The 22500-nt window shown below is 44.9% G+C and overlaps 1 protein-coding gene and 1 long non-coding RNA gene across 2 annotated transcripts in view; both read right to left on the bottom strand.

Annotated features, from left to right (window-relative positions):
• LOC132807083 (zinc finger protein 91-like) overlaps window positions 1-8049 on the bottom strand; it is a 71137-nt gene extending 63088 nt beyond the window's left edge. Inside the window, exon 1 of the mRNA XM_060821385.1 lies at window positions 7732-8049. The gene's annotated coding sequence lies outside the window, so the exon portion shown is untranslated. The remainder of the gene's footprint in view (window positions 1-7731) is intronic.
• Window positions 8050-11025: 2976 nt separating this feature from the next.
• On the bottom strand, window positions 11026-16452 carry LOC132807099 (uncharacterized). Its single transcript, XR_009641922.1, has 2 exons — window positions 16372-16452; window positions 11026-12173 (listed from the first exon to the last, which is right to left on the bottom strand). It is a non-coding gene; the product is annotated as an uncharacterized LOC132807099 (long non-coding RNA).
• Between the last annotated feature and the right edge of the window lie 6048 nt (window positions 16453-22500).

Genomic DNA, 22500 nt, shown 5'->3' with positions numbered 1-22500 from the left:
AATGTAAACCCCAAAACTTCTTGTTGTCACCTTCTTGAGATAAAAAGGTTTTACAGCAAAAGGTGACATCTCAGCTCAGACAATGCATCAAAGGTTGAGGTCAGAGTCTGTCTGTGTCCCAATCTTGAGTCAGACTGGTTCTATTTCCAAAGTGGAATTTACAAACTATTACAAGTATTGACTGCCTGCAGATTGTGCATTTTTTAAAGCAAAATAGAATGTATCTGCAAATATACATCTGCACACATGTGCGCACAAGTTTGTTGGGTGAATTTATACTTGCAGAATTACATCTTACTTTGCTCAAAAACTGCATGATTCCATCCAAGATTCTGTAAACCAGTCTAACCATTATGGCACAGACAACCTCACACAGGGGAGCTCACACCTTCAATAAATTATCTGGGCTGATACGACACCAATTGGTAAAGTTCACTTGAGAATTTAACTATTAAAAAAAGTTTTGTCATTTCCATATGGAAGAACTGAAACTAACATGGTCATTCGAACAGATGAGAGACTTAACAAACATTCCAGGTCTTTTTCGATATATAATTTCAGTTACATCATACTGTAACTGTTGCTATAAATTCTGTGTCTTACAATCTTATATTCCACAATCCCCTGATGAAGGAGCTGCACTCTGAAAGCTAATGTTTCCAATTAAACCTGTTGGACAATAACCTGGTGTTGTGAGATTTTTAACTCTGCAAATACACATTCACTCCCATGAACTTCTGAGCGCGTATATGCATGACAGAGAGAAAAAGTCTACATCAGTGTTGTATGTCTCTACGTCTATTTCTGTTGACATAAATATTGTAGTAAATCTTAGCTGGGTACTAATAGTTAGATATAAGAGAGAGAGAGAGAATTCCTCAAGTAGGCACCATAAGAATCCTGGGAGACCCCAATTTCTGGTTTACTTCCTAATGAACAAACAAACATTCAGCACGATCACCAATCTATTTCTAATTTTGTTTCATTTTTCTTGTTTTATTCCCTGCGATGATATGGGGGAGTTGTTAGATTTGGGTCAGCCATTTTGTCACGTATTAAAGTCTGGAAACCATTTTGAATCTCATCTTAGTGCCTACTTGCTAAAGCTTATGTTTCCCAGGCTCAGCAGAGACTGTTGGCCTTGCAACTGTACTGCTCCCTGATAAACAAATTCTTTCCTTGCATGGGACTTTACTTCCATCCTCCACAAGTGTCGAGTCAAGCAGGAGTCACTGGTCGATATCCTTTGAGAGATTAAATATAGAGGGTGGTTGCTGCTTTTGTTGTGTCCAAAGGAAAAGGAAAGCTGGCCAGGGACAAAAGTGCTATTAGAAATGCTGATACAATTCTCGCTACTCAGCCACAAGATACTAATGCGAGTACACAACAGGGTCCTAGCGTCCGGATGTAATGGTGCTGAGAGCACTTACGCTTTACAAAATTAACAATAAAGAATTTGCTTGCCCCAGGGTTATGACAGGGGAAACCCTATTTGATAAGCCCTGGACCCACACTGAGGTTCGCAGCATGCTTCAAAATGCCCCTGATCTGTTCAAGTGCCCAACATTAGTTTAAATTGGCTGAAGTATAATTGCTCACTTCAGGACGTCCAGACTTGAATGAATTTGGCATACAGGACACATTGGGCAACTATGAAAGACTCTGTTGTATTTCCGCTGGGTGGTGGATTCAATGCAGAGACGCGAAAAACTTGCCTTGAAAACAGTGTTCGATTTGCAAATGGAACAGCTGACTGGTATTTAGAGTTTGCACACTTGGTTAGGCAGCTATGTGTCACAGCCAGAATTTATGAGGTTTAACTCCCTAACTTTGACTGTTCTGGAAACTATGCGCTTCATTACCCTTGGAAGGAAGGAACAAACAAAAGCTGACAAACTGAGATATGAAGAAAGTTGGAGAATGTTACAGAGAGACACACAGACAGAAGTTTGCAGAAAGGTTAACATTTCATAATCGGGTTTAAATGCACATTTGCCTGGGTATGGTACTGAAATCACAGGGGAAACCCCTGCTGAAGTACACAAATATGGCCTCAAAAAGGGTACTCCCTCAATACTCAAACCAAAATGTGGGTGACCCCTGCTCATTCTTTGTGTTCATTCTTAGCTGCTGCCTATTTCAGTTGATTACGTACATTATTGTACACACTTACAAACATGGTGGCACCCAGATTTTCGGAAAGCAGCAAGGAAAAGAGCTGAAGCATGTTTAATTTGTAAACAAACAAGCTGCGTGCTCTAAGAGGGATACCCTGTGTTTGTTAACCACTTCCTTGCGGGGTTGGCCGTTTTTTACTTGTCTACAACTTGCTTTTATAGAATCACCTCACGTACATTGTTATGAATATTGTCTAATAAGAGTAGATGAATCAAAACCATCCAAATGACTGAAGGAGCTGTCACTATAGCTTTGGACAAGTGGGAAATATTTGCAGTTAACCAAAACACTTCAAAGTTTACATTCACGAGTACGTCATGCCGAAGAATTAGGACCGGGGCATATTGGAGCCTGCTTCTTTGGGCAGGTACACTACTCTCTGGGAAAAGCAGCAGTCCTCACTTCCTCCTCCTCATCTCTGTCCTAAACTGACTCCCCTAAGTTTGAGGCCTAGAAATGACTGGATAGGGTAGGGCTTCATCCCCACAGTGCAATGAATTCCCACTTTCCACCAAAATCCCAGATGTACTCACTTAGTTGCTTGCTGTCTCACAAATGAAAGATTTCATTGTAACTTCTTCCAGTCCCAGTAAGGGCAAAACATCTTTGAAAGCTGCTCTGAAAGTCCAGTCTTCACAACCATACTTCTGTTTTCACCGAAGACAATTAGAGTCATACACCAAGAAAATAGACCCTTTGGCCCAACTTGTCCGTGCCAACCATATATCCAAAATCTATTCCCATTTGCCAGCATGTGGCCCGTATTCCTCAAAACCCTTCCTGTTCATGTACCCATCCAGATGCTATTTAAGTGTCATAATTGTACCAGTCTCCACCACTTCCTCTGTCAGCTCGTTCCATTCATGCAGCACTGTGTGAAAAAGTGGCCCCTCGGCTCCCTTTTAAATCTTTGCCCTCTCAGCTCAAACCTCTGCCCTCTAGTTTTGGAATCGCTGACCTGAGGAAAAGACCTTGGCTAATCACCTGTTTGCATGCCCCTTATAAACTGATATAATGTCACCCCTCAGCCTCCGACACTACAGGGAAAACAGCCCCAGCCTATTCAGCCTCTCTCTCTCGTTCAAACCTGCCAACTCTGGCACCAGATTTATAAACCTTTTCCAAACCCTTTCAAGTTTCACAACATCCTTCCATAGGACGGAGACCAGAATTACTCGATATTCCAAAAGTGGCCTAACCAAGGTCCTGTGTTGCCGCAGCATGACCTCACAACTCTTTCACTCAATGCTCTGACCAATAGAGAAAAGCATACCAAACATCATCTTCACTATCCTGTCTACCTGCAACTCCACTTTCAAGGAACTATGAACCTGCACTTCATGGTGTCTCTTCGGCGACACTCCCCCTGTGTAAGTCCTGCCTGCATTGCTTGACCAAAATGCACGACCTCACATTTCTCCAAATTCAACTCCATTTGCCACTCCTTGGCCCATCAGCCCATCCAATCAATTCTAATTTATAGTGAACTCTCTTTCCTCTCTGATACCCCAGAAGGTGAAAATCTTCATCCCACATCTCACTTTGCTGAACCTAATCCCAGCTGCACCTCACCCTGAAGGGTCTGGTTTGTGCTGATTAATTGGCCCACACTCAGGGGAGATCTAATTGAAACATATATAATACTGAACGGCCTGGACAGAGTGGATGCTGGGAAAATGTTTACTTTGGTAGGAGAAACTAAGACCGAGCGCACAGCTTTAGAGTAAAGGGAAGACATTTTAGAATGGAGATAAGGAGAAACTTCTTCAGCTAGAGAGTGGTAAATCTATGGAATTCATTGGCACAGAAGGGTGTGGAGGCCAGGTCACTGAGGATATTTAAGATTGAGATAGCTAGGTTCTTAAATATCAAGGGGATCAAGGGTTAGGGGAAGAAAGCAGGAGAATGGGGCTCAGAAACTTATCAGCTGTGATTGAATAGTATGAGCAGACCTGATGGGCTGAATGGCCTACTTTCTGCTCCTATGTCTTGCTGTTCTGGACACAGAGTGAGAATTGGGAGCAGAAGTTTGCCATTTGGACTTTCAAGCCTGCACCAGCTTTGAACAGATCACAAATGGATATAGATCTCCCTATATCTAGGTGCAGAGGCTGGGACTTTTTTCACTGAAGCATTGGAGGCTGAGAGGTGAGCTTAGAGGTAAAAAAATCATGAGGGGTATAGGTGAGGTGAATGGCAGGTGTCATTTCAAGATGAGGCAGCAAACTCTTAAAGTAAGAGTAGAATGATTTTAAAGACATGAGGAGCACCTTTTTCACAGAGTGGTTTGTGTGTGGAATGAATTAGATTACTTACAGATTAGATTAGATTACTTACAGTGTGGAAACAGGCCCTTCGGCCAACAAGTCCACACCAACCCACCCATACCCCTACATTTACCCCTTACCTAACACTACGTGCAATTTAGCATGGCCAATTCACCTGACGCGCACATCTTTGGACTGTGGGAGGAAACCGGAGCACCCGGAGGAAACCCACGCAGACACGGGGAGAACGTGCAAACTCCACACAGTCAGTCGCCTGAGTCGGGAATTGAACCCGGGTCTCAGACGCTATGAGGCAGCAGTGCTAACCACTGTGCCACCCACAATGTCCAGAGGAAGTGGTAGATGCAGGTACAGTAACAATATTTAAAAGATGTTTGGATAAGTACGTGAATAGGAAAGGTTCAAGGGGTTATGGACCAAACTAGGTGGGACTAGTTTAGTCTGTGGATATAGTCGGCATGGACTAGTTGGACTCAAGGGTCTGTTTCTGTGCTGTATGACTAACTTGTCTATAATGGTCTTAAAACTATTTTCTTGCCTTCCACAATAACCATCCACTTCTCTGTTCTTCAAAATCAGATGAACTCAGCTTTGAATATATTCACCTGCAGGAAGACATCCCCACTTCTGAATTCCATTCCTCTTGCTAATATACTACTTGCCTTGCTGATTGCTTGCTGCATCTGTCTGACAACTGGCAGTGACTGGTGTAGAAGTACACTGAGGCCCCTTTGTACATCCACACATCATTCCTAATGAAGGGCTTGTGCCCGAAACGTCAAATCTCTTGCTCCTCGGACGCTGCCTGACCTGCTGTGCTTTGCCAGCGCTATACGTTTCGACACTGATCTCCAGCATTTGCAGTCCTCACTTTCTCCAATTCGCAATACACCGCCTTTCTGTTTTCTTTTCACAACAAAGGCTATAACTTCACGCTGTGGTACTCCATTTGCCATGTGTTTGAGACATAGACCTGCACCAGCTTTTTCAGAGTCCAGCCTCTCCCTCTAACTCAAACCCTCCTGGCAATGTCCTGGTAAATCTTTACCAAACCCTCTCTCATAGCATTCTTCCTACTACAGGGCGACCAGAACTGCACTCAGTACTCTAAAAGTGGCCTTATCAACATTCTATACAACCTTAACATGTCCCAAATCCTATACTCAACAGTGTGAACAATGAAGGGAAGTGTGCTAAATATCTTATTCACCACCCTGACTACCAGAGATGTAACTTTCAAGAACAATGAACCTGAACATGACCCAGTGCCCTACCATTACCTGTACAAGTCTTGCCCTTCTTTATTTTAGCAAAACGCGACCCCTTGCTTTTATGCATACCCCTCTCTCAGACACACACACCCTCTCACATGCTCATACTTCATTACAATCACACTTTACCAAGAATGCACAGATGCAAACACACTCACATGCACAAACTAACGCACACACTCTTTCCTGATGAAGGCTTTTGCCCAAAACATCGGTTTTCCTGCTTGACTTGCTCTGCTTTTCTAGTACCACATTCAACGCTGAACCTATTACCCTTTAGTTCTGGACTCCCCCATCCAAAGGAAAACACCATGTCTATTTATCCTATCCATGCCCCTTGTGATTTTATAAAAGTCTATAACGTCACCCGTCAGACTCTGGCACAATGGAGAAACAGTCCCACCCTGTCGTTCCATCTCTCCTCACCCAGGTAATTAAGACACATACCTGAGTTCGTAGGATTCACTTCAGTTGCTACAAGTGAACAGATTTCCTCCCACCCCTCTCTCTCGCCCCCTCCCTCGATTCACTTCAGTTTCTACAAGTGAGCCTACTCCGTCATTCATTAAAATCATGACTGATCTATCCACCGTCTCAGATCCTCCTCCTTGCATTGCCAAGTAATCCCTTAGTTCTCCTGCCATGCAAAAACCCATCCAACTGTGTCTTGAATATACTTAATGAAGCTGCCTCTACTGCTTCCTTGGGCAGAGAATTCCATAGATTCACTGCTCTCTGGGAAAAGCAGTTCCTTCTTATCTCTGCCCAAAAGCTACTCCCCCTAACATTGGGGCCTAGTCTCACCAGCAGAAATGACTGGATAGGGTAGGACTTCATCCCCACAGTGCAATGACATTGGGAAGATGTTTCCATTGGTAGGACCAGAGGGCACAACTTTAAGAGTAATGGGGAGATCTTTAGGAACAGAGATAAGCGGTGTCATCTTTTCTGCCAACAGCAAGGAGCAGGCGCAATGTTTTGATGACATCAGCAAACACGCATGCTGCTTGTTCACACCGAGAGGCAGACACAATATGCTCTGTTGAAAAATGTGGTGCTGGAAAAACACAGCAGGCCAGGTAGCATCCGAGGAGCAGGAGGATCTTCAGGAGGGCTTATGCTCGAAATGTCGATTCTCCTGCTTCTCGGATGCTGCCTGGCCTGCTGTGTTTTTCCAGCACATTTTTCAACTCTGGTACTCCTGCATCTGCAGTCCTCACTTTCTCCTCCACAATATGCTCTGTGGCAAGCTGGTGTTTTTAAACAGATTTTAAGTGTCCAAATGCAATTGGAGGAAAAAAAAGGGTAGAACCACAATATTTTTCCCCCATGTGGCTCGACATTTTATTGCTTTTGCATTTTGTCTGGCTCAGACTCTGGCACGATGGCACTTTATGTCTTTTTCCTAGTGTAGGGGTGAAGTTCAGAACTAGAGGGCATAGGTTTAGGGTGAGAGCGGGGGGTGGGGGGTGGTGAGTGTATGGAATGAGCTGCCAGAGGAAGTGGAGGAGCCTTTAAAAGGCATCTGGATGGGTATATGAATAGGGAGGGGTTAGAGGAGATGAGCCAAGTGCTGATAAATGGGACTTAATTCATTTAGGATACCTGGTTCGCATGGACGGGTTGGACCGAAGGGTCTGTTTCCATGCTGTACATCTGAGAGTCTAAATAATAAAAAGTATACTTTGACAAGTAACAAACTATATCCATGTTAACAAGGCTTAGTACACCACATTCTCAGCAGGTCCTGCCCCTCAATGACTGAGGAACACACATGCTGGTGCATAATCTCCTTCACTAGTATTTCCATACTCGCCTCAGCAATTACGCAAGTAACAGCAAGGGTTAAAAAAAACAAATTTTTTTTTAAGAAAAGAGTGAGGGTAAACAGCACAAGCGCCAGTAAAAGCAGATGGAAAGTGAGTGTAAAATGTGACTATGACAGGACAGGCCCCACATTCCTTCCCCTCCGTCCCCCCCACAACCTGCCTCACCTTTCACCTCCCGGGCCCAGTACCTTCCAGGTGGCCCCATAGTTGACACAGGGGCCGCCCCACGACCAGTAGAACTCCACCACCCAGGCGGCCGACCAGTTCCCAAACAGGGCCTTAACCCCATCCGCCTCCAGAATGGTCACCGGCTCCTGCCTGCTGTACAGCCGGCCGGTGTGGCCGTGACACAGCAGCTGCGCCAGGAAGGCGGCGGTGACCAATGACGGGGGTCTGCCCCGGGCCGCACGGCGCCATTTTCCTAACGGCCGCCGCTTCCCCGCTCGAGCGACTTCTCCTCCCAACCGCCTTCACCCCCGCGTGACGTCTGCACGGGGGGATGGGCGGGGCCGGGGGAGCCTCACCGTCACCAAGCAACAGCCACCTCGCGCTACAACTGCTCATTCACAAAAACAAACTCTCCTGTCTCGCTCTGCAGCTGCAGGGGGGACACTGCCACGTTTCGAGGAGCCCCGTCTACATTGGGAAAGCTCACGGCTCCATTTAAACAGATATTCCGACAGAATAACAAAACATCGTCAAATCTAAAGGGGGAAATGTGCATTTTAAAGGGACATGGACATCTTAACGGGCTACTTCTGCAAATAAAGAATTTAAATGGAGACGATTATATTTCAAACGAGTGTGGACACATTCAGAAGGATATCTCAATATGCAAAGTAACGCAGTCTTATCTAAATTAATCGACAATTCAAAGAAACGTTGCCCTATATATTAGCAGAAATATCCCTTTAAGAGACAATAGGTGTGAACTCTATGCCCCAATGCTGAACCAAACAGACATTTTCTTAGAAAAGCTCTGTGTTTAAATTACATTCTTGAGAAGGTAATTTATAGGTAAGGATGTGGGTTAAAGTGGATTGACCATACTAACTTACCCATCGTGCCCAGGGACGTGCAGGTTAGGATGGGTTAGCCATGGGAAATACGGAGTAAGGAGCTGATGGGATGGTTTTCGGAGGGCCAGTGTGGAAAAGATGGGCTGAATGGCATACTTCCATATTGTTGGCATTCTATGACACCCCCCACAAAGAAGCATTTTATCTGCATCTATCATGTCAGGCCCCTTTCAGAATTCTACTGATTTCAAAAGGTCACTTCTGGTTCATAGAGGTATACAATACAGAAACAGACTCTTCGGTCCAACTCATCCATGCAGACCTGGATTCCCAAACTAAACTAGTCTCACTTGCCTGCATTTGGCCCATATCCCTCTTAAACCTTTCTATTCATGTACTCATCCAAATGTCTTTAAACCTTGTAACTATATCTACATTTGCATCTACCACTTCCTCAGCAAGTTCATTCCATATGCAAACCACCCTCTTGTCAAAACGTTGCTCTCACCTTAAAAAAAACCCTAGTTTTGAGCTCTGCTATGCTAAGGCAGAGCCCTTTGCTATTCACCTTACCTCCATTCCTCATGATTTTATAAATCTCAATGAGGTCACCCTCCTGTGCTCCATTGTAAAAGGGTAAAAAATGAGGTCTGCAAATGCTGGAGATCACAGCTGCAAATGTGTTGCTGGTCAAAGCACAGCAGGCCAGGCAGCATCTATTCCTGAGATGCTGCCTGGCCTGCTGTGCTTTGACCAGCAACACATTTGCATCCATTGTAAAAGGTCCCAGCCTCTCCTTCCAACTCAAACCCTCCAGTCCTGGCAACATCCTAGTAAATATTTACCGAACTCTCTCTAATAGGAAGGATTCTATTACAGGGCCACCAGAACTATACTCAGTACCTGGAAAGTGGCCTCACCAACATCCTGTACAATCTTAACATGATGTCCCAAGTCTTATACTCAATGGTGTGAACAGTGAAGGCAATGGTGCTAAATGCCTTCTTAAACACTATGTTAACCAGTGATGCAACTTTCAAAGAACTATGTACCTGAACACATTCCCCCATGTCTCTCTGTTTTGCAATATGTCCCAAGGCCCCAACATTTACTGTACAAGTCCTGCCCTTCCTTCCTTTCAGCAAAATGCAACCCCTTACTTTTATTCATACCTCTCTCATACACACGTTCTCTCTTAGACACACCCCCCCAACTCTCTAACAGACTTACACTCCATCACACTCAATTTACCAAGCACGCACACAATCTTATGTGCACTCTCACGCACAAACTCACGTGCACACAACCACACTCTCTCATGTACACACACACACACGTAACTCTATGGAGAGAATTTGTATTGGCAGAATTATATTTGCAGATACTTTCAATTTTGCTCAAAAAGCACACAGTCTGCAGGCAGTCAATCCAAGTACTACTTATAAATTCCTACTTTGGAAATAGAACCAGTCTGATTCATGATTGGGATACTGACATACTTGAACCTCACACCTTACATGCATTGTTTGAGCTGAGATGTCCCTTTTTTATATAAAAACTTAAGTCATCTCGAGAGTATGACTTATAAGGTGTTCTAGGACTTACATGATTTGGAGATGCCAGTGTTGGACTGGGGTGTACAAAGTTAAAAATCACACAACACCAGGTTATAGTCCAACAGGTTTAATTGGAAGCACACTAGCTTTTGGAGCATCGCTCCTTCATCAGGTGATTGTGGAGGGCTCAAACGTAACACAGAATTTATAGCAAAAATTTGCAGTGTGATGTAACTGAAATTATACATTGAAAAATTGATTGGTTGATTGTTACGATCGAGCCTTCCACAATCACATGATGAAGGAACGATGCTCTGAAAGCTCGTGTGCTTCCAATTAAACCTGTTGGACTATAACCTGGTGTTGTGTGATTTTTAACTTAGGACTTACATGTTAATGATCCGAAATCTGCAACCCACTCTAACAGATGAAAGACTTATCAGCAATCTAGGTTTGTTCAATATATCTTCTCAATTGCATGACACTGTGATCTTTTGTGATAAATTCTGTGTCTTATGATCCTGCTCCACAGCTACCCGATGAAGGAGCAGCACTCCAAAAGTTAGTGCTTCCAAATAAACCTACTGGATTATAACCTGGTGTTGTGAGATTTTTAACTTTATCCACCCCAGTCCAATACCAGCACCTCCACATGGTTTCTAGTGAACACAGCCCACACCTCCCGGTGCTGCCACTCCACTTTATAAGGCCAATGAAACGACGCACTCTGCATTCCCGAAAAATTTACTATTTCTAACAGTACTAGCTATTCCTTCTGATGCACGACACTGGAAACTTAGTGCAGGAGGCTGAAAGAAATGAGCAGCTTTAAAACAAAATCCTCTTGGAGCTCAAAGCCTTTAATGAGAGTCTGAGCCCAGTGGTAAGTTCAGGTAACCCTTTATTGTGACCCAACTTTGTTACAGCTTCAGATCCCCCCACAAAAAGTCATAGAAAAAGTAGCTGCTTTTTATACAGCTCAAGGTTAAAGCATGCACACTATCCCACACACACACACCCACTTCACGTTCTTTACTACTGGTGGCCGAGTTGCCCCTTTGTAATTGGATCCACAGCCCCAGCGAAAGTAGTTTCATAGTTAGATGCTAACTCCAGATTTCTAACCAAATTCCAATTCCGCCATCTGCCATGTTGGGATTCAAACCCAGGAATCCCCGGAACTAGGTGGATAGTCCAGTTCATAATGGCACTCAGCCGTTGCTCCTTCAATTCCCTTGTGATGGCACATGAACTCGCGGGTGAAGCCCTTCCTGCATTGAGAGCAGATGAATGGCCACTCCCCCGTGTGGACCCACCGGTGGGTCAGCAGGGTGGAGGAATTGCTGAAGGCCTTCTCACATATGACACAGCTGAAGGGCCACTCCTTGGTGTCAGCAGGTCGGAGGAATTGCTGAAGGCCTTCCCACACTCAGGGCAGCTGAAGGGCCTCTCCCCAGTGTGGACCCGCCGGTGGGTCAGCACGGCAGAGGAACAGCTGAAGCCCTTCCTGCAGACAGGACAGGAGAATGGCCTCTCCCCGGTGTGGCTGCGCCGATGAGTCTCCAAGGCAGATGGGGAATAAAAGCCTTTCCCACAGTTGCCACACTTCCATGGTTTCTCCACAGGGTGGGATTCCTTGGATTTCTCCATGGCCAAAGATTCAGCTGCACACAAACATGTATACAGTCCCTCCCTGCTGTGAATTCCTTTTTCCAGGCTGTATAGTTGTTACACTCTCCACAGTCAGTGTAGGGTCTCTCATCCAGACTCACTGATGCTGAAAACGTACTCAAACTGGAACCAAAAAGCTTTGCTCCTTCTCACAGAGTCATAGTCGAAAATTGTTGCGGTCCCGATGGATTGAGTGACTGTCAGACATTGACTGCAGACACTGGAGAGTCAGTGTTGAAAGGTGCAACGCTGGAAAAGACAAGCAGGTCAGGCAGCATCCAATGAGCAGGAAAGTCAACGTTTCAGACATAAGCCCTCATCTGTTCATTTTGAAATTTCTGTCTTCAGATCTTCAAATATTCTGCAAAAAGAGATTTCAAAAGTCATCACTGTCAGTCCAGGGTAGAAATTCAGAACAAGCAATTCTACTTTCTGCGGAACAGTCTTTTCTTTTGTTATTCCACAAAATTGAAAGCACTCTCTCCCCCTCTGTTCTCATTCCTCTGTAACTAATTCTCCTGAAGGTGCTGATTCAGAAAAGTAAAAACATCAAGACTGACATCTCGCTGCATTTTGAGTAACTCCACCTGAAAGTTAATATCTTTCACAACATTGGGCTACTGCTGAGAGTGAGGTCTGCAGATGCTGGAGATCAGAGCTGAAAATGTGTTGATGGAAAAGCGCAGCAGGTCAGGCAGCATCCAAGGAACAGGAGATTCGACGTTTCGGGCATAAGCCCTTCTTCAGGAATGAGGAAAATGTGTCCAGCAGGCTAAGATAAAAGGTAGGGAGGAGGGACTTGGGGGAGGGGCGATGGAGATGCGATAGGTGGAAGGAAGTCAAGGTGAGGGTAATAGACCGGAGTGGGGTGGGGGCGGAGAGGTCAGGAAGAAGATTGCAGGTTAGGAGGGCGGTGCTGAGTTCGAAGGATTTGACTGAGACAAGATGGGGGGAGGGGAAATGAGGAAACTGGAGAAATCTGAGTTCATCCCTTGTGGTTGGAGGGTTCCTAGGCGGAACATGAGGCACTCTTCCTCTAACCGTCGTGTTGTTATGGTCTGGCGATGGAGGAGTCCAAGTACCTGCATGTCCTTGGTGGAGTGGGAGGGGGAGTTAAAGTGTTGAGCCATTGGGTGGTTGGGTTGGTTGGTCCGGGTGTCCCAGAGGTGTTCTCTGAAACGTTCCGCAAGTAGGCAGCCCGTCTCCCCAGTATAGAGGAGGCCACATCGGGTGCAGCGGATGCAATAAATGATGTGTGTGGAGGTATAGGTGAATTTGTGGCGGATATGGAAGGATCCTTTGGGGCCTTGGAGAGAAGTAAGGGAGGAGGTGTGGGCGCAAGTTTTGCATTTCTTGCGGTTGCAGGGGAAGGTGCCGGGAGTGGAGGTCGGGTTGGTGGGGGGTGTGGACCTGACGAGGGAGTCACTGAGGGAGTGGTCTTTTTGGAACGCTGATAGGGGAGGGGAGGGAAATATATCCCTGGTGGTGGGGTCCGTTTGGAGGTGGCGGAAATGATGACAGATGATACGATGTGTATGGAGGTTGGTGGGGTGGTAGGTGAGAACCAGTGGGGTTACTGCTGACAGTGAGCAGGCCTGATCTTGGGAAGCAAAAAACAAAGTATGACAATTCAGGGTGAACCTGCAATTCAGCGTCTTGAGGAACAACCAGACATGAAATGGTTAACATCCCCAGGAAGGTGGGAGCAATATGAAACTTCAAGGCATTAACACCAACACACTCCAGTCAAAACATTCTTGAAATCTGCTCTGACAGTCCAGTCTTCACAACCACAGTTCTGCGTTCATCGATGAACAATTAGAGTCATACAGTCATATCACATTTGCCATAACTTGGCTGGCAGGTGGGACTAAATTAGGTTGACTATCTGGTCAGCATGGATGAGTTGGACCGAAGGGTCTGTTTCTGTGCTGTACATCTCGATGTATTCATACGCCCACCCAGGTGCCTTTTAACTGTTATAATTGTACCAGCCTTCACCACTTCCTCTGGCAGCTGATTCTATACACACACCACACTCAGTGTGAAAAAGTTGCCACTGAGGTCTCTTTTACATCTCCCCCTACCCTCACCCTAAACCTATTCCCCTTGAGTTCTGGACTCGCCCATCCCAAAGAAAAGACCTTGTTTCTTGACCCTATCTATGACCCTCAATTTTATAAAAGTCTATAATGTCACCCCTCAGTCTCTGGCGTGCTGGGAAAAATAGCCCCACCCCATCCTTCCGTTCCTCCTCCATCGGGTGATTAAGACACATACCTGAGTTTGTAGAGTCTGCTCCCTCCCTGGATTCACTCCATTTGCTACAAGTGAACAGATTTCCCCCCACTCCCCTCTCTCTCCATCTCAGGATGAAGAGTTGCCCAGAGGGAGGCAGTTTCACTCAAACTGGTAGGGCCACTTCCGCATTGTGCCAGTTGTTTCATTTTTCTTGTTTGATTCCCTACTATGAGTACACTTTGTGCCTTCTAGGAGAAAGTGAGGACTGCAGATGCTGGAGTCAGAGCTGAAAATGTGTTGCTGGAAAAGCGCAGCAGGTCAGGCAGCATCCAAGGAGCAGGAGAATCGACGTTTCTTCAGGAAAGAAGGGGTCATGCCCAAAACGTTGACTCTCCTGCTCCTTGGATGCTGCCTGACCTGCTGCGCTTTTCCAGCAACACATTTTCAGCTCCGATCTCCAGCACCTGCAGTTCTCACTTTCTCCTAGAAGCCTTTTAAATGTTGTCATTGTACCAGCCTCCACTACTCTGGCGGCTTGTTCCACGCATGCACCACTCTCTGCGTAAAAAAGTTGCCCCTCGGGGCTCTTTTAAATCATTCCCCTCTCACCTCAAACATATGCCCTCTAGTTTTGGATTACCCTGGGGAAAAGACCCTGGATATTCATGCTATCCATGCCCCTTATGAATGTCCATAACAGCATCCCTCAGCCTCCGAAGTTCTGGAGAAAATAACTCTGTCTCTGTACCTCAAACCCTCCAATTCTCGCAACAGCTTTGTGAATCTTTTCTGACCCCTTTCAAAGTTTCACAACATCTTTCCTATAGCAGGGAGGCCAGAACTGAACACAAAAAGAGCGTAACCAATGTCCTGTACAACGCAACATGACCTCTCAACTCCTATACTCAATGCTTTGACCAATAAAGGAAAGCATACCAAATGCCTTCTTCACTATTGTATCTTCCAGAAATTCCGCTTTTAAGGAATTCTGAACCTGCACTCCAAGGTCTCTGTTCTGCAACACTCCCCTTACCTGAGTCAGTCCTGCCTGGATTGCTTGACCAAAATGCAACACCTCACATTTCTCTAAATTAAACTCCATCTCTAACTCCTCGGGACATCAGTCCATCCAATCAATTCTATTTTATATCAAACTTTCTTTCCTCACTCATTCCCAAAGAGCTGAAAATCTCCATCCGAACCACTCCCCCTCCATTCTCACTTTGCTGAACCTAATCCCTGCCATACCTCATCCTGAAGGGTCTGGTTCAGGCTCATTAACAGGCCCACACTCGGTGGGGATCTAATTGAAACGTACAGAATCCTGAACGGCCTGTACAGAGTGGATGCTGGCAAGATGCTTCCTTTGGGAGGAGAGACTAGGACCCGAAGACACAGCCTTAGAGTAAATGGAAGACCTTTTAGAACGGAGGTAAAGAGTAACTTCTTCAGTCAGAGAGTGAGGAATCTATGGAATTCACTGCCGCAGAAGGCTGAGGTCATTGAGGATATTTAAGACTGAGATAGATAGGTTCTTGAGTATCAAGAGTTACAGGGAGAAACTTGAAGAATGAGGTTGAGAAACTCATCAGCCATGATTAAACGGTGGAGCAGACCCAATGGGCTGAATGACATAATTTTTGCTTCCATGTCTTACGGCCTGTTGATGTCCTGGAAGAGAATTGGGAGGAGTAGGCCATTTGGTCTTTCGAGCCTGCACCAGCATTGAACAGATCATAACTGGACATGAATCCACCTGCACATAGGTGAATAGGCTGGGACTTTTTCACTGGAAGAAAATGAGGACTGCAGATGCTGGAGATCAGAGTCGAGAGTGTGGTCCTGCAAAAGCACAGCAGGTCAGGGCTGAAGAAGGGCTTATGCTCAAAATATCCATTTACCTGCTCCTCGGATGCTGCCTGACCTGCTGTGCTTTTCTAGCACCACACTCTTTTTCACTGAAGCACAGGAGGTTGAGAGGTGACCTTATAGAGATTTATAAAATCATGAGGAGTCCTTTCCCGAGGGTGGGCGTTTCAAGACTATCTTTATCTGCATCTCCCCCCACACCCATCCCAGTCTTGAAGAAGGGTTACACCCGAAACGTCGACTTCTCCAACTCCTGATGCTGCCTGGCTTGCTGTGTTCTTCCAGCCTCCTGCCTGTCTATTTTGCCAACTGACACAAACTTGGACCAACATTTCCAGAGTCTGTCCCCTCCCGAATTCACTCCCTTTCAGTTACTGCAAGTCATCAATTGAACCCCAGAATGAAAAAGAAATGGAAAAAGGGGCGAGAAAAGGGAATGCCGGACTCACAGATATTGGACAGAGGAAGGATTTGCAGTCTGGGCAAAGCTCAATCTTCATTCAGAGAGAAAAGAGTAGGAGTACCAGCTTCAGAAAGTCATTGTTCAACTTCCCCATTCAGACAATAGGGTGACTCTGATTGGCAGGAGGACCAGTCTCCTTCCGGTCCTCCAGGGTGCCCTATTCGTCCATCAAAAGAAGGTCTTGCACCAATTTTGCGGACAGCGATGAGCATGCGCACTGCTTTGCTGACCCTGGTAAATATGCGTAGTATGCTGCATGGGAATACGGGAGTTACTGACAAATTTTAAGTGTCCAAATACCAATGGGGAAAAAAAAAGAGTAGAGTCACAATCTTTTTCTTCTATGGCTCGACATTTTATTGCTTTTGCATTTTGTCTGGATGCTCGATTTTTGTATGTCTTTTCCCCTTGTTGAGAGAGAGTGGCCCCGTGAGCTGACTGTGGGAACTGGTTACACAGATTGAAGAAACATTACACTATTCGCAGCAAGGGGTGACTGTACACGTTTTGTGACTGTGGTCACACTTTCAATTGTTCATAAAGAAACACAGAGCCAAAAAGACACCAGAACTGCAGAGATGTTGTGGAAATGTGGGGACTGAGGGAAGGGAGCTGCAAATGTGTTGCTGGTCAAAGCACAGCAGGCCAGGCAGCATCTCAGGAATAGAGAATTCGACGTTTCGAGCATAAGCCCTTCATCAGGAATAAGGTTATTCCTGATGAAGGGCTTATGCTCGAAACGTCGAATTCTCTATTCCTGAGATGCTGCCTGGCCTGCTGTGCTTTGACCAGCAACACATTTGCAGCTGTGATCTCCAACATCTGCAGACCTCATTTTTTACTGAGGGAAGGGATTCCATTCCCTGTCGGCACTGGGTCATTAGCTCAGTCGCAGTAGGGACAGGCCGTTCTTCAAAAAATTATTTCATACTGACAAAAACACATTCACACTGCCTGATTACCTTGAACTTATACATGTGCCCTGTCATAACATCGTTAATAATAGCTTTGAACATTTTTCCCATGACATATGTTAAGGTAAATAGTCAATAGTTTCCTGTTCTCTGTCTCTTTTTGAAGGAAAGTGTCTCCCAATCTAAAGATATCTTCCCTGAAACTAATGACGTTTGGAAAATTAAAACCAATGCACTAACCATTTCAGTAACCAATTTCTCTTCAAGAGTCCAGGATGAAATCCTGGGATTTGTCAACTCGTAGTTCCAACAGGTTACTCAGTACTACATCCCTGGTAATTGTAATTTTCTTCAGTTCCTCCTGACCTTTCAATTCCTGATTTACAGCTAGTTCCAGGGTGTTACTTGTATCCTCTCTAGTGAAGACAGATTCAAGCTCTTTTCAATTCATCTGCCATTTCTTTATCTTCTTTAACAAAGAGTAGTTAGCACTGCTACCTCACAGCGCCGGACTCAGGCGCTGTGTGGAGTTTGCACGTTCTCCCCATGTCTGCGTGGGTTTCCTCGGGGTGCTCCGGTTTCCTCTCACAGTCCAAAGATGTGCAGGTTAGGTGAATTGGCCAGGATAAATTGTCCGTAGTGTTAGGCAAAGGGGTAAATGTAGCGGTATGGGTGGGTTGCGCTTCGGCGGGTTGGTGTGGACTTGTTGGGCTGAAGGGCCTGTTTCCACAATGTAAGTAATCTAATTTCTGTAAGTAATCTAATTTCAGTAGTGATAAACAGTTCCATTTTGGAATGGCAAGCAGTGACCAGCAGGGTACCGCAGGGATCAGTGCTGGGACCACAGCTTTTTACAATATATACTAATGATATAGAAGATGGTATTAGTAATAACATTAGCAAATTTGATGATGATACTAAGCTGGGTGGCAGGGTGAAATGTGAGGAGGATGTTAGGAGATTACAGGGTGACCTGGACAGGTTAGGTGAGTGGTCAGATGCAGTTTAAATGTGGATAAATGTAGATAAATGTACGGTTATCCACTTTGGTGGCAAGAACAGGAAGGCAGATTATTACCTAAATGGAATCAATTTAGGTAAAGGGGCAGTACAAAGAGATCTGGGTGTTCTTGTACACCAGTCAATGAAGGCAAGCATGCAGGTACAGCAGGTAGTGAAGAAGGCTAATAGCATGCTGGCCTTCATAACAAGAGGGATTGAGTACAGAAGCAAAGAGGTTTTTCTGCAGCTGTACAGGGCTGTGGTGAGACCACACCTGGAGTACTGTGTGCAGTTTTGGTCTCCAAATTTGAGGAATGTCATTCTGGCTATTGAGGGAGTGCAGCATAGGTTCATGAGGTCAATTCCTGGAATGGCGGGACTACCTTACGCTGATAGACTGGAGCGACTGGGCTTGTATACCCTTGGGTTTAGAAGACTGAGAGGGGATCTGATTGAGACATATAAGATTATTAAAGGATTGGACACTCTGGAGGCAGGAAACATGTTTCTGCTGATGGGTGAGTGCTGAACCAGAGGACACAGCTTAAAAATACAGGGTAGATCATTTAGGACAGAGATGAGGAGAAACTTCTTCACCTGTGTGGCTGTGTGGAATGCTCTGCCCCAGAGGGCAATGGAGGCCCAGTCTCTGGATTCATTTAAGAAAGAGTTGGATAGAGCTCTCAAGGATAGTGGAATCAAGGGTTATGGAGATAAGGCAGGAACAGGATACTGATTAAGGATGATCAGCCATGATCATATTGAATGGTGGTGCAGGCTCAAAGGGCAGAATGGCCTACTCCTGCACCTAATGTCTAACAAGCATCTAATGACCTTAGCATTCCACTCAACACCATTCCCTCAGTCTCAACTCAACTCTTTCCAGTTGCACTTTTTCTTATTTTTGAACCAAATTCTTAGTTTGATTTCCCATGGAGCTAGGATAGTCTTACACCCAATAAATGCAGAATTAAATGCTTTTGTTGGGTTCAAACTTTAACATGGAATGATAGATTATGACCACCGGGGCTGTGTAAGCAATTAAAGTGCGAGATACTCAGTATAGGTTTCAAAACTGAATTGCACCAATTGGATGTGCTGGTTCACAGATTAAAACTCAATGTCCAATGTCTTGAGCTGCTACCACTAGCTCTGGAAAATCCTTCATAAATTACTAATCCAACTTTTCTAAAATAGTTCAAAAAATCTTCACTCGACCAATAAAGTTTCTAAATCTTCATTTATTCAGAGTTGGTTTTTTTCCCCCAGTTCAGTGAGACCCATTTCCATTAGAATCAGCATTGGAAAATTCAACATCACATCTTTCTAATTATTAGATAATATATTTTAAAGTAATAAAATCCTATGCTGTTTTCATCCCTTAAATCAAATCAATGGATAATTGAAATTGCTATTTACACAGAAAACAGCTCACCAGGAATTATCAAGAGGCAGATTGCTAGGCAAAGACTCCATTTACAATTCACCATATCTCAGGCATACACCTACAGTAATCTTGGTAAAATGAATTGTTCCAAGCTCTCAGTTTATAGTCAGCAATGTGCATTGATGTAATCCTGGATGGTATCAAGCTTTTGAATGTAGTTGAAGCTGCACCCATCCAAGCTGGTGGGAGAGTATTCCATTACACTGCTGACTAGTGCCTTGTCGAAGATAGCCAGGTTTTGGGAGTCAGGAGGTGAGTTACTCACCACAGTATTCCTGACCTCTGACCTGCTCTTGTAGCCACTATGCATATGTAGCTAGTCGAGTTGAGTTTCTGGTAAATGGTAAACCCCAAGGATGTTGATAGTGGGGTATTTAGTGACAGTAATGCTGTTGAATATCACGGGGCAGTGGTCAGACTCTCTTTTGTGGATGAGTCATTGCTTGGCATTTGCATGGCACACATTAGACTTGCCACTCATCAACCCACTGGATATTGTTAAGATCTTGTCACATTTCAAACTGAACTCCTTCAATTTGGGAGGAGTTGTAAATCATGCTGAACATTGTGCAATTATTGGCGAACATCTCCACTTCTGACCTTAACAATGATGCAGGAAGGTCATTGATGAAGATGGTTGAGCCAAGGACACGACCCTATGAACTCCTGCAGAGATGTCCTGGAGCTGAGACGCAACAGCTGTTGCCGAGCCTCCAGCAACAGACCTCCCACCGGATCCTCCGCTCCACGCTTGCAGCCATGCGCCGCTACCTACATTATCGCATTTCCAACGCCCCTCCCCCAAGTCCCTCCTCCCTACCTTTTGTCTTAGCCTGCTGGACACACTTTCCTCATTTTTGAAGAAGGGCTCATGCCCGAAACGTCGACTCTCCTGCTCCTTGGATGCTGCCTGACCTGCTGTGCTTTTCCAGCAACACGTTTTCAGCTCTGATCTCCAGCATCTACAGTCCTCACTTTCCGCTGAGACAACTGACCTCCAGTACCCATAGCCATCTTTCTATGTGCTGGGTATGACAATTATTAAGACACCCAGACAATATTTCAAAACTAATTGAAGGAATAGGTATGAGACACCCCTCTTCTGCGTGTCTCCACTGAATGTTTATAGATCCAAAAAAAAACCATTTGATAAATGTTGACTTTAATCAACTTTTTTGATCTTGGTAGTTTCCTTTCTCTCCAACTTTGTTTCATGTTAACAAGTTGAATTCTCCTTCATTTTCAGGAAAACATTTTACAGAAGGTAACATTCTTAATATCTGTGTAACATTCCGTGGGAAAATTGTTTGTAGTCTGCCAGTTGGAGAGAATTTCTCTGAAAGTATTTGACAAATGCACAGCTTCCACAAGATCCAGTGTTCCCAAAGTTAGAGTACTTTTGACAGCCCTTTTATATTTTCCAGAATTCCCAGGATCGGGGACATGTGCCACTTGTACCCACCGCAAATCTCCTGAAACTTGGTGCACTAAAAAATCCAGCAGGAAGATCAGTAAAAAGGTCTGGTTTTGGTAATAGAGTTATAGACTTATAGAGTCACACTGCACAGAAACAGACCCTTCGGTTCAACTCATCTATGCTGACAAGATGTCCCAATCTGACCCAGGCTCAAGATTTGGCCCTTATCCCTTTTATCCCAAAATATTCCTTCAGTCACCTTTTAAGTGTTGTAATTGTACCCACCTGCACTACTTTCTCTGGCAGATTGTTTCACACGCACACCACCCTCTGCAGGAAAAAGTTGCTCCTTTGTCAATTTTTCCCTCTCTCACCTTCAATTTATACCCTCTAGTTCTGGACTCCCCCACCCTGGGAAAAAGACCTTGGCAATTTGCCATATCCTTGCCCCTCATGATTTTATAAACCTCTATAAGGTCACCCCTCAGACTCCAACGCTCCAGGGTAAAAGAGCCCCAGCATCTCTCTATAACGCAAACCCTCCAGTCCTGGCAATATCCCTGTAAATTTTTTCTGCAGCCTCTCAAGTTTAACAGGGCCCTTCCAAATAAATGGCGACTAGACTTCTATGCCATGTTCTAAAAGTAGTCTCGCCAACGTCCTGTACAGCCACAAATGACATCCCAACACCTCTACTCAATGCGGTGATCAATGAGAGTAAACATTTCCTTCACAATCCTGTCTTCCTGCAACTCCACTTTCGAGGAATTATGTACTGCATTCCTGGGACTAGTTGTTTAGCAACTGATACATTCACTGTATCAGTCTGCCCTGCTTAGTCTTCTCCAATTTTGTTCCATTTGCCCACACAAGCATGTCTTGTTGACTTTGTTCTGAACAGTGTGGACACTTTCTCCCTTTCACACTTCCATTAACACCTATATGATACCTCAATTGCTCCTTCACCATCATTAGCAATCTATGCCTTTGGCTCTGGGTACTCTCAACGTGTGTTACCCTTGCTCTTACTCCCCCCTCTGACAAGGACATAAAACCCAGCATTTTCCAGCCCCTTTCAGTTCTGAACAAGAGTGAAATCAAACTTTGGACATGAATTGTTTCTCATTCCACGCATGTTTCCTGATCTGAAGACTTCCCCCAGCCCACACAAGGATAGAAATGTCAGCACCTATTTCTCCAAATGTCATCTTTGATTTGCTTATGACACACTCCTTGGATTTGGAGTGTTCTAACGCAGTGTTTTGTAGGGATCCATCAAAAGCAACATCCAGTCTTGTCTGAGAGCAGAGCCAACTCAACTGACCGAACAAGCTG

The sequence above is a fragment of the Hemiscyllium ocellatum genome (assembly GCF_020745735.1).
Source record: "Hemiscyllium ocellatum isolate sHemOce1 chromosome 27 unlocalized genomic scaffold, sHemOce1.pat.X.cur. SUPER_27_unloc_1, whole genome shotgun sequence".
In the NCBI taxonomy this organism is placed as follows: Eukaryota; Metazoa; Chordata; class Chondrichthyes; order Orectolobiformes; family Hemiscylliidae; genus Hemiscyllium; species Hemiscyllium ocellatum.
The sequence above is the reverse complement of the archived record's forward strand: the minus strand, read 5'-3'. Positions and strand labels throughout refer to the sequence as shown.